Here is a 7637-nt window from a genome sequence, read left to right on the forward strand (position 1 = left end):
TAAGTGACATTTTTAATATTGCTGACTTTTGTATCATCAACACAAGTAATTGGTATGATGACTCTAGTTAAGTTTATTCCTTATCAGTTATATTCTCCCTTCTTGAACTAGCATTGAGGTAGCTAGTGAACTTGGACTTACAGACCATCAAAGCAAAATTCGAACTTCCTTCTTCCTCTGCGCCTCACCCAGCCCATGTTCTCTCTCTCTCTCTCAAATAAATCAATAAGCTCTTTTAAAAAGGGGGAAGGGGTTGATGGCAAAAAAGAAAAAGAAAAGAAGGAAAGAAACAAAACAAAACCAAAATCCCTCGTCTAGTCATTTTGGAACCTAGACTATCGGTTGGTTCATTAATTAGCTTCAGTGTCTGCTACCTGATACTTTTCTCAAGTCACAACTCAATTTCATATCACACTTTTTTCCCTCTGAGAATTGCATGCCAACTTACTGATTTTCTTTCTAGAGTATAATTTTTTCGGCCATGAAATGAATTAACTTGTGGATTTTTAAAAGAATCCCAAAGGGCAACAACAAACAAAAACATATATATTCATAGGAAGAATAACAACCTTGCATAGTACTGTGCGAACTCGAATTCACAGAATTAAAGAACATGAGACACTGCTTAATTCCTCCCTCGATTTAGAACCTTGAGCCTGCTGGCACACACTCTCGAGTTATCCAGATACTAGAGGGATCATCCGCTTGGATTGTATAATCATATCTCCGTTTTCTCTCTTCGCAGATATAGTATGAAAACCAAAAACCATCAAAAAATAGGATGTAGCCATTCTCTTTAGCTTTAGAAAATACAGAGTATGAAGTTTACTGAAACATCTTCTAAGATGAAAATGGGAAAGAAAAAGCAATGCTAGAAAAGAAGGAAAATTGTGTACTGCCCATTCTCCACTACCTTTTACCTCTTAGTGGCTGAGAAGTGACACGGAATGCATCTTAAACCCAAAGACCGAGCCTCTCATAGTACACCAAACCACTCATAATACCATATGCATATTTGGCATCTAGTTGATGATTTAAATCAGTAGACATGCGTAATATAGATGAGTCTACTGGCTATCGGTCTGGATGTTTATCATCTGGAAATTGGTACCACCTCCAGTTCATCTGGTCTACAGAAAAACAAAGAATTAGACCCCTTAGTCAAGTGGATGCTAACATAATGGGTTGGTTATTCTACCTTATTTACTCTCTGGACTATCTTATGTACCTCTCTATTCTACCTTACTTACTCTCTGGATCCTTGAGCCTTTCTTTGATGGTGCTTAGCTGGCAGAACTTCTGCGTCAGTATTCCGAGCATCAATATTTATCGAACACCCACTGCAGCAAATGAAGAAGGTGCAGAAGATTAATCTAACTATGGACTGATCACAGGAAATGACTTCTATGGCTTCTGCGGAGGGGCTTAAACAACAAATCCATGAGTTCAGTTTGTTTTCTTTGTCAAGTGTGGGATACAAACTTCTCCCAGCTAAGGTTTTTGAAAAATCAATTCTATGCTTCTCTACCTCAAAATGACCATGGCATGCATCTTCCGTTTCAACGAATGAGTCTTTGGTATTGTTTCAATGTTGAATCTGTTTCATGATTAAGCAGTGAAATGCTTTTGGCTGCTGATGTCATCTATGGTGAGTCCTGTGGTGGGTCTTCTGCTTGTTGTTTAATCCAAAGAGGAATAATGAACCACTTGCTTCTAAAGAGGAATTATAAAATAAAAGAATTTAAACATCAAATCGGAATTTTTTTGTGTCATGAAATTAAAGTTGAATTTGGAAAAAGTTTACCTTGAACCAATACATCAGACCTTTAAATAGGTTTAAATAGGATGTTAGAAGAAGTCACTGAGTTTTTACTGCTGCCCTGTGGGCTGCAGAACCAAGCTGTCAGCCTGGACTTTGACCCGGGCCCTTGGGGACTCATATTCTAAATATTTGACCGTTAGTGTGGAGTTTGAGATTTGAAGCAAAACACTGTAAATGAAAGTCACGAACTGTGGGCGCTGGAAAGAGATGTATTTTCTGAGGTAATGACTTTTTTAAGTTTTTGTTTTGGTTTGGTTTTCATATTTGTTGTTACCGCTTCTGCCATAAAAGTGAAAACAAATATTATTTCCTTTCAAGACAATGAGTAATTTAGCCTCTTACTTTGGAAATTCTGACACTAATGTGCTGCGTTAAAACAAACGTTTTAGTACTCAAAAGACTCCAAAGAGTGCTAAGTGAAATATGAGTGGTTTAGGGGAATTCATAAATTCTACACTAAATACAAAGAAACAGCCCAACTTTTGAATGACAGTGTTTCTAATGTTGACTGGGAAACACAGCGAATCCTTTATTCCTGTCTTTTGTGTTTTAATTTGTAGGCAGGATTATAAAAAGTGAACTGGGCAATTTAGAAATACCCAAAAGATTATTTTTCTGACTTTTTTCCCTTCTCGGTGTTTCTATACTTAACCCATAAAATAGAAAAGATTAATGTGAAAAGTTACACCAAAGATAACGGTATAAAAGTCTCTCTAAATTGATACTCATAAAATCCATTTCTTTGGCTGCTGTGTAATTTGTAAAACATTTCCAATGGTGTCTTGGGCCAGTCTCTTCAGTATCTGATCTAATGGAAGGCACTGGAAAGATATCTGATCTTGCACAAGACAGCAGTTTAGGCCCACAGCAAGAGAGTGCATAATGAGAGTGGGTAAGGTATGTGGCAGTTTTGTAAGTGAGCACCGGTGTTTGCAAAGTGGGGCTTGGGGAAGGGGCATGCCTGAGAGCGGGCCTCAGCCTATGGTTGTCTGGTCTGGAGAGGCAGAGGGCATTATGCCAAGGGTGTGGGTAGAAGTGAAAGCCCATCCAGATTTCATTCCCCAAGTGACAGCCCAGAACACAGTGCTTTTTTCTAAGTTATACCACACTTTCCTCTGAATGGTCTGCCCAGAGGTCTGAAGTGGTGCCTTTAATAATATACACACGAAGGTGTTCTAGCAGCTGTGACTTTGGCTGATCCTGAATGACCACTTATATTAGAAACAATTCAAAATGCCTGTCGTGAAAATGACAATGGCTCTTTTTTTTTTTTTTTTTTTTTTTTTTTGCATTTCAAATACAGCACATTTTACTTATTATGGAAAATTAAAATATTCTGTTTAGGCTTCCAACATACTGGAGTCTATTATAGATTGTTCATATGAGATACTGAATACAACAAATATAATCAAATAGGAACTAAATGTAACTTTAAAACCTTTAGGTAAGTCTATAACTTGTTATTTTAAGAGGTTCCTGGTAAGGGTGCCTGGGTGGCTCAGCCCATTAATCGGCAGTCTGCCTTTGCCTTGGGTCATGATCCTGGAGTCTTGGGATTGAGTCCCACATCAGACTCCCTGCTCAGCGGGGAGCCTGTTTCTCCCTCTGCTCCTCCCCCTGCTCATGCTCCCTCTCTTTCTCCTCTCTCAAGTAAATAAATAAAATCTTTAAAAAAAAAAAAAGAAAAAAAGGTTACTGTTAGGGGCACCTGATTGGTTCTGTCCATTAAAAGCCTGCCTTCGCTTCAAGTCATAATCTCAGGATGCTGGGATCCAGCCCCGTGTTGGGACCCTGCCCAGCAGAGAGCCTGCTTCTCCCTCTCCCCACACTCGTGCTCTCGCTCTCTTTCAAATAAATAAATAAATGAAGTCTTAAAAAAAAAAAAAAAGAAAAGGCTACTGTTAGGAGAGTTTGTAATTTGTTATTTTAAAAGATTACTGTTAGGAGGAGAAAAGGCTACTATTAACCAGGGAAGTAGTTAAGAATAAAATCACAAGAGTCAGGCCTGGATTCGTATCCTGACATCACCTTTTCTGCTGGCTTGTCACCTAGGGCAAGGAACATTGCTGCCTAAGCCTGTTTTCTTACGCAAAAATGGAACTGACGGTAGTGCCCAACTCACAGAGATATTGTAAACATAGTCCATAGAAAGCCCTCCACATGGCACCTGTTGGGCACACATCAAGCACTGACTAAAATGCTGACTCGAAGGAGGAGGAGGAAGAGGCAAGATGGCAGGCAGAATTTCTAAACGTCTCAGATGTCCCACCTGCTCCTTAGTCTCCAGAAACTACAAATTTGATGAGTTATCAAATTACATGATTATGTTATATTATAGGGGTGCGGTTGGCTCTAAGAAAGGGAGATTGCCCAGGGGGTCTTGATCCAGTCCTATGCACCCCTATAGGCAGCAAGCTTTCTCCAAATGGTGGCACAAGAGAACACCACAGAAACCCAAGCAGGAGTAGGTCTCAGGACTCCATTTTTGGCTCTGAGAGGAAGGGGGCCATCCCAGAAGAAAGGCAGAGTTTTCTGTAGGAAAACAGAGCCATTCCCTGATGACAGCCAGCAATGAAATGGCCACATCAGTCCTACAACCAGAGGAATAGGGTATGCCAACTTGAATGGGTTTGGAGGTAAATTCTTTCCTAGAGGCTCCACAATACTTCCCAGTCAGGTCAAGGCCCTGATTTCAGCCTTGTGAGACTCTGAGCAGAGAGCCCGGCTATGTTCACATGTTTGCTGACCTTCACAACTGAGAGATAAGTGTGTGTTGTGTGAAACTGTGAAGATCGTGGCAATTTGTTACACAACAACAGAAAATATAGGCAGCCGAGAAGTGGCTCGACGTCAGGAAAAGGCACCGCTTCTCATGGCTAAGGTGAATTTCCAAAAAGAAAAAGGCATTTTTGTGTTTGCTTAGAGATATATCTTATGGGAGAACTTTATTTTATTTTATTTTATTTGGAGAATTTTAATCAATAACTGAAAGTACTAAGGAGTAACATTTTTATTTGATTTTCCCAATAGCGTACAAAAGTGATTTATGGTAAAAAATCAAATGTCAACCTTTCCAAGAGTATATAACAGTACTAGCTGGACCAGCAAGGAAAAACAAATAAAGAGATACCTCTAGAAATAATTTTCAAAGTGAATGTATGGGGTAAAATCCTCACTCTGAATCCCCATGGAAAAAAGTCAACTATTTTGCATTCATACAGTGCTTGTATGGGCCAAAAAAATGTTAAAAGACAGAGTAGACAAAAAAAAAAAAAAAAAGTCACATTAGGATAGTACCGAGGATATTACTGCTCAAGAGCCTTTCAATGCAGTGAACAGTGAATATTTTGGTTTGCCTAGTATTTTTTTTTCCTTTGGGGAAACTGCCCATCTTCCTGGTGGTTTGGTTCACAAGGGGCTGTCTCTTTCTCCCAAGGGAGGAACTTGCTTCATGCTAGCCAATCAGAAGACCCCAAAGGACACATGTTAATTTCTGTGCATAATGACTGAGGCAGAGTTGTTCATAGCACCCAGCACCGACCATCAGGGAACCAACCAGAGAAAGAAAGGAAACACAAACCAACAGTAAATACCGCTTGTCTCTGTAGGTAAAGATTGACTGTATCCTCTATCAAATTCTTGCTTATCCAACCAGTACTTTATCAAAGTTCTCTTCTCATCTCTTTATTTCTTCCTGCAACTTTTTTAGGATTTACTCTGCGATTATGATCTTGCCTTCTTTTGAAGCTGCAAAAGGACAGGAAAAAGAGGAAAGGTGTATTTTTTTTTTTTTTTGTATTGCCATTTTTCAGAAGTGGTTAGTTGGGGAGCGCTAACTTGGGTATTATGTGTGGGTATCCTGCACAAAGATGATTTCTGCATCTCATTCCCAGAGAACTCAAACTGGCTAGGCCACCCCTTTACCTGCTAAGTGAAGTCTCTTCAAACTACATATATTCCAGGAAGCAAAAGCTTGGGGTTCAGCATCTCTCTGTGATTTGGTCACAAGTGAGGTGACTCGTTAATTTGGCGAATTGCTGTTTGAGCTTATTTTCAGTCGAGCTTCTGCTGAGAGAAGAAAGAACAAGCAGGCGAGCAGAGAACATACTATATGCATCACTGAAACTTATTGCTTATCTCTATTGCATTTGAGTAAATGCTCTTTTTTCTGCTGCTGCCAAGTAAGTCATCATATTTTAGTTCTGCACTGAATCCCTCAGCAGGAGACGAGATTTGAATAGATCCAGAGTGCAGGAAATAAAAGAATGCACATTTTGGCTCAAACACTCCTCTCCCCAGTCTTTCCCCCCAGTCTTTCCCCCACTGCCTTCATTGGTCCCTTGCATGATCCATACTCATCCATGTGAAATGTTGTATAGAAGCAATAGTGAGATGTTGTGTAAAAGGCATCGCAATAAGTCTAAGTTACTTGAATTGAAATAGATCATTGTTAATTCTTCTGATTAAGAAAACACATGCTCAGGACACCTGGGTGGCTCAGGCTGTTAAGCATCTGCCTTCAGCTCAGGTCATGATCCCAGGGTCAAGTCCCACTTCTGGCTCCTTGCTCAGCGGGGAGCCTGCTTCTCCCTCTGCCTGCTGCTCCCCCTGCTTGTGTGCTCTCTCTCTGACAAACAAATAAAATCTCAAACAAAACAAAACAAAACACATGTTCATTGTGAAAAGAAATACAGCAATGAATAGAAAAGAGATTTACCTGAAGTTCCTCCTCTCAGAGATGCATTCCCGTTTCCGTGACTAACACATAACATCTCTGTTTATTATACCTTCCTGTATCCTATTATGTAAATATGGTCATAGTCATAGGATTCTCCGAATTCCACGAGCCACTTATTTTTAATGGAAATATAATCGACATGTACTATTCTATTAGCTTCATGTGTACGACAATGTGATTTGACATTGGTATACGCTACAAATGATCATCGCAATAAGTCTAGGTACCATCTGTCACCATACAAAGTTAATACAATATTATTGAATATATCTCCCACGCTGTACATTGCAACCCCATGACTTCTTTATTTTATAACTGGGTATTTGTATCTCTTGATTTCCTTCACCCATTTCACCCCTCAACCCACTTCCCTTCTGGCAACCACCATTCTGTTCTCTCTATCTTCGAGTCTGAAATTTGTTTCATTTTATTTGTTTGATTTTTGTAGATTCCACTTATAAGTGAAATTATGAGGTATTGTCTTTCTCTATTTGACTGATTTCACTTGGACAGCTTTATATTTTATCCATTATTTACCTCCCCTCTATTTCTTTCCTCTTTCCACACCTTTCTGCTGGTCAATCATATGCAAATACATTACATATTTTACTCCAAAATGGACTCATATGTCACCTACTTTTCTGTATTTGGCTTTTTGCACCTAGCCACACATTGCTGAAATCCTTCAAGGATGACTAGGAAAAAATTAATATGTTTTTTGTTAATGGTTATGCAATAAACCCTAGTATGAATGTCCTGCAATTTATTCAATTATTCACCTCTTTATGAGTATTCAGATTGTTTCCAGTTTTGTTGCTCTCACAAATAATGATGCAATAGGCAACTTTTAAAAAAATATTTTATTTATTTATTTGAGAGAGAGACAGTGAAAGAGAGAGAGAGAAAGCATGAGCAGAGGGAGTGGGAGAAGAAATGGCAGACTCTTGGCTAAACAGGGACCCCGATGTGGAGCTCCATCCCAGGACTCCAAGATCATAACCTGAGCCCAAGGCAGACGCTTTACCTACTGAGCCACGCAGGCACCCGCAACAGGCATCTTTATATAGTTGGTTTTTG

At 39.4% G+C, this 7637-nt stretch overlaps 1 long non-coding RNA gene across 1 annotated transcript; it reads right to left on the reverse strand.

Annotated features, from left to right (window-relative positions):
• Positions 1-1089: 1089 nt before the first annotated feature.
• LOC101674578 lies at positions 1090-5886 on the reverse strand. Its single transcript, XR_006609021.1, has 3 exons — positions 5747-5886; positions 5416-5569; positions 1090-1713 (listed from the first exon to the last, which is right to left on the reverse strand). It is a non-coding gene; the product is annotated as an uncharacterized LOC101674578 (long non-coding RNA).
• Between the last annotated feature and the right edge of the window lie 1751 nt (positions 5887-7637).

The sequence above is a fragment of the Mustela putorius genome, unplaced genomic scaffold, assembly GCF_011764305.1.
Source record: "Mustela putorius furo isolate JIRA1106 unplaced genomic scaffold, ASM1176430v1.1 tig00003834_pilon_pilon_pilon, whole genome shotgun sequence".
NCBI classification, from domain to species: domain Eukaryota; kingdom Metazoa; phylum Chordata; class Mammalia; order Carnivora; family Mustelidae; genus Mustela; species Mustela putorius.